We start from the raw sequence: 5,000 nt of genomic DNA on the forward strand, positions 1-5,000 counted from the left end.
ATGTCCATTTAATATTCCTGAGACCTGCAAAGATCCAACCCAAGGCTTTGGAAAACAAGTGAGGGGACAATCGACCAGAAGGAATTGCTCTGCTCATTAATAAATGGGAGAATAAATCTTTTGCTGAACAATGACATTTGGCGTCCTTCTCCTGAATTGAAATTTCCCTCGGGATATATAAAGTACCTATCTCTCCATCTATTTTTCTCTCCCTCTCAGTTTCTCTCTCTCTCTCCATCTCTCTCTCTCCATCTCTCTGAATGCATAGTGCACCCAGCTGGCGCTGAGCGCTGAGGAGGAGAGAAGGGGCGCTGGACAATTAAAAATATATGCACAGGCATGAATAGTAATGGACAGATTAAGAATTGATGGTGTTTCAGGGGAGGCACACTTAAAACGCCTCCCCCCTGCTGGGGAAGACATGAAGCATGGCTACTGAGTAAAACACAGGGCCATTTGTGAGGGCTGAGCGTGCAACTGTGACAGACACACAAATAGGGGCGGACAGACAGACAGACAGGCAGACAGACAGACAGTCACACAGACAGACAGAAAGAAAGAGATGATGAAAGGAAGGAAGGAGAGAGGGAGAGAAACAAGGAAGAAGCAGAGGGGATGTAAAAGGGCTGAAAAAGCCCTATTCATAATTGTGCAATAAAAGTATTTCTACGTTTATTGCATTGGAGATGATATAGGACACATGTTAATGCACAGCCGCAGCAAGGGCTCATGGGTAGTCTGCACACATTCCTTCTGTCGCTGCACACTTTCCTTCCGTCGCTTGTGCAACCGTGCATTCTTTTCTGGACTTTTCTGTGACCACCTAATTACCTTCCCCACGGGGGTTACAACCAGCACACTCTGACCGAGGCCTTCACATGACATAACCATTACGAAACACACACACACACACACACACACACACACACACACACACAGTTGACAGGTTGGCAATCCTACGGTGAGATATTGATTCACACTCGCTCCCCCCCCCCACCACCACCACAATCACCACCCCTACCTTTCATTCTGAGCAAGAATTGACTATTTAATTCTGAGCAAGAATTGACTATTTAAGCGCATTTTATTTAATCCTCATTGAAATGACTGAAACACAAAAGGCAGAATCCTACCAGTGGAGCCTCAGCCAACAAAATTAAGAGCAGATAAAAGATTCCATTAGTGGCGGGGGGGGGGGGGATAAAAGGATTTATATCCATTCCGGAATGTGAGTCATAAACGCAAACGCTGCTGTTCAAAAGGAGCTGTAGCTAGTCTGTCAAAAGGGCGTCATTAATAGGACATTTCAATTAGGAGGAGAGGAGCCGGGTAGAGACTACGCAGAGAGGCTGGAGTCCTTACTGAGCACGCTGCAGAAGGAGAGAAGGAGAGAGGGAAGGGCATAAAGGGAGGCAGGTACAGAGAGAACGAGAGAGGAAACAGAGAGAGAGAGAAAGAGAAATAGTGAGTTATAGAGAGTAGTGAGAGAAAGAGAGGGAGAGGTATAGAGAGAGAGAGAAAGAAAGAAAAAGAGAAGTAGAGAGAGGGGTGGAGAGGTAGAGAGAGAGAAAAAGAAAGAGAGAGGGAGGGAGGAGAAAAGCATGTGGCTCATACTTTACTGTAAGTGTGACCTCACACCAGTTTTTGGCAGGGAGGGCATGTGAGGTATTCTCAAAAGCAAAAGGCTGCAAAAAAGCTGTTAGACTGGATATCCTCTCAGTGTGATGTATGAGTCTGTGTGTGTGTGTGTGTGTGGCCTCTATGTGTGTCACTGAAGTAGTAGCAGGCCAAAGCTTGCCTCTGAACAGCTCAAACTCAAAGGAATGTGACAAAGGCACATTGTGACAGACAGAGAGAGCGATGAGAGAGAGAGAGAGAGAGTGATGAGAGAGAGAGAGAGCGATGAGAGAGAGAGTGATGAGAGAGAGAGAGAGAGGGAGAGAGAGAGAGAGAGAGGGGGGGGGAGAGAGAGAGAGCGAGAGAGAGGGGGAGAGAGAGAGAGAGAGAGAGAGAGAGACAGTCCTGGGAAGTGAAACCGATAGCAGTTTAGCTGATCAGCACGCAGCGGCTCAGCCTCCCTCCCGTTTCCTGCCGTCAGGGACACTCTGCTACAGGTCAGTCACGGAGCAGAGCTGGACACATGTAGCAACAGCACCACAACACGACTCAGAACAGCGCCGTCTGGCAGACAACAGAAACACAATGGAAACAATGACACACACACACACACACACGCCATGTACACACACATACACACACACACACACACGCTAACTCACTCTCTGTCTCTCTGATGCGTGTGTGTAGTGTGTGTCGGCCATGTCATTCGCCTTGCTGCACAGTGACAGATACCCGGGCACTTCAGGAAGCCCGTCTGCATGTGTTTGACACGCGCTCAGTCTAGTGTGTCTGCCCCTGCCTCTCCCTGTCTGTCTGCCTATTTGTCTGTGTCCAACAGTAAAAAAGAAAGACCGAAACGGTGACACAAAGACAGAAAAGTTAATACACACTAGGAAAGAAATGGGAAGGGAAATGATAATACATGGTCTTTATTAAACAGTAGATGTCGGTTAAATCACCAAAACAGACCCACAAACAAAAACATAACATATGATAATAATAATAAAAGTATCAAAATCTCTACTTTAATCTCTCGCCCACTCATCAGAGTGCAATATGAGGGATGCCAGTCACTCTGCCTAGATGGGCGCTTAAGCCTTCAGCTGGTACTCTAGCCCTGCCACTCCAGTCGGCCTCATCAGTATAAGTAAGACTGACGCCTTGGCCATAAAGCTAATCACTCCTGAGGGGCGTCATGCATGGACAAACTGCCATCAGCCTCAGAGCAGCTCTTAAGTGAGGACTACTACCCTCCCTCCTCTCCTCTCTTCCTCTCCTCTCCTCCTCTCCTCTCCCCTTGATTACAAACCAGCGTGGCTGCATCGGCTATTAGTCAGGATGCGTAAGGAGAGGAGAGAGAGAGAGAGAGAGAGAGAGAGAGAGAGAGAGATGGAGAGGAAAAGAGGCCAGTGCTTCCTGACAGCTGGCAGAGTTGGCCTGTCAGTAGGTTAAGTGCCTGAGGTGGCTGCAGACAACACAGACAAGACAGCACTGGCAACAGAATGCTTGTCTAGCTGCAGGCAGCGTGTGTAACCAGATACAGGGGGGTGAAGATGGAGAGAAGAAATAAATCAAGCCAAGGAGATGGATAGAGAGATAGCGAGAGAGCGAGAGAGAGAGAGAGAGAGAGAGAGAGAGAGAGAGAGAGAGAGAGAGAGAGAGAGAGAAGCACCACAAAGAGGAGAGGGGTGATGAAGGAGGAAAAGTAAGCTTAGATAGCACCTGACCCGACCTTAACTCATGAAATGCTACTGTGTAGAAAACAGCGCCCTTTAAGCACATGTTATGATGTAGATAGAATGGTCATGCCAAGATTAAGACCACAAGGGAGAGGGAGCGATAAATACAGTGTGTGTGTGTGTGTATGTGTGTATGAGTATACTGTATGTGTGCGTGTGTGTGTGTCTGTCTGTGTGCATGTGTGTGTATACACTCAGGCCTCTGGCTGCTCACTACAGAGGCCGAGGGAGTTGAAAGTAGAAATGAAAGGAGCAGCTTTGTGTTTGGCTGCCTAAGCACTTTGCATACAGACACTCTCAAGTCTTTTAACACCACAGGCCAGAGAGAGAGAGAGAGAGGGAGTAAGAGAGAGGGGTCAAAAAGAACTCTGTGTCCTCACTCTCTCCTCTCCCCCTCAATCCTTTCCGTTTTATCCATTCTGAGCACGGGCCTAAAACTCTCTCTCTCTCTCTCTCTCTCTCTCTCCCTCTCCATTTCTCTCCCTCTCTCTCACTCTCACACAGATACACAAACACACTCACTCACTCACTCACTCACTGACACTCACTTGCAAAAAAGCCCTCCCGCGCACTCCAACAGGGTGCTGGGAACATGGCTAATGGGCTTTTGGAACTGGTTAAAAACACCTCCAGTGGAATCCGCTCTGAGCCGTTTGGCCTGTTCAGAATCCATTACTAAAAACAGGTCAAGGCCTCCACTAACTGGGAACAGTTTTGCTTCCAAAAAAAAACCACAGAGAACTACTCAATACCATGTTAAAACACTGGGATCAAACCCACCCACCCTGACACACTCTCTTTCTCTCTCTTTCACACACACACACACACACACACACACACACACACACACACACACACACACACACACACACACACACACACACACACACACACACACACACACACACACACACACACACATTCTTGTGTGCAGCCTCCTCCAACTGGAATCCTCCCAGCTAATTAACCTTGACACAGAGCAAAGAGCCCCGGTGCTGGTATTAAAACATCCACATCCGCAGAGCCCGCTCCGCAGCCTGAGATGGAGGGAGAGGAAGAGGCAGAGAGAGAGAGAGAGAGAGAGAGCTTGTTACGCCGCAACGCAGGGAGGCGTGGAGCATGCGCCCGCCTGACAGACAGACAAGACGCCAGACGAGAGAGGAGCTGATCTGAGAGCAGTCGCTCGGAAATGAACGAGCAGAGAGAGGGGGGTGGGCTGGAGGGGATAAGGGTGTGTGTGTGTGTGTGTGTGTGTGTGTGTGTGTGTGTGTGTGTGTGTGTGTGTGTGTCGAGGGGAAGGTGGGGGATGATGAAACCGATGGAAAACTGTCATCTCGGGAGGCGTTGAGTGACAGCCGCCGGGTCGCCGTAGCGCTCAGCACACCCGCCAGAGGAGCGGACCGAGTGCTCAATTGTGCTCACGCTGGCTGATCAAAGGTGTGTGTGTGTGTGTGTGTGTGCGTGCGTGCGTGCGTGCGTGCGTGCGTGTGTGTTCTACAGTCTATTTAATCCATCCACAATACCTTCCAGCTTTAGCCCCAATTATTTGAAAACAGCTAATCAGTGTAAGACTTTATCTCCTGACCTCCCCCAGCCCTGGGAAAGCCTCCCCGCCCATCAGGAGCTCAGGCCAGCTTTCCG

The 5,000-nt window shown here is 49.1% G+C and overlaps 1 protein-coding gene across 3 annotated transcripts in view; it reads right to left on the minus strand.

Annotated features, from left to right (window-relative positions):
• Window positions 1-5,000, minus strand: part of nck2a (NCK adaptor protein 2a) — a 42,003-nt gene that overhangs the window by 13,637 nt on the left and 23,366 nt on the right. The window lies entirely within an intron of this gene.

The sequence above is a fragment of the Alosa pseudoharengus genome, unplaced genomic scaffold, assembly GCF_046254945.1.
Source record: "Alosa pseudoharengus isolate Yale_2024_CS ecotype anadromous, Long Island Sound unplaced genomic scaffold, YU_APseudo_1.1 YU_APseudo_1.1_scf_3, whole genome shotgun sequence".
Classification (NCBI taxonomy): Eukaryota; Metazoa; Chordata; class Actinopteri; order Clupeiformes; family Clupeidae; genus Alosa; species Alosa pseudoharengus.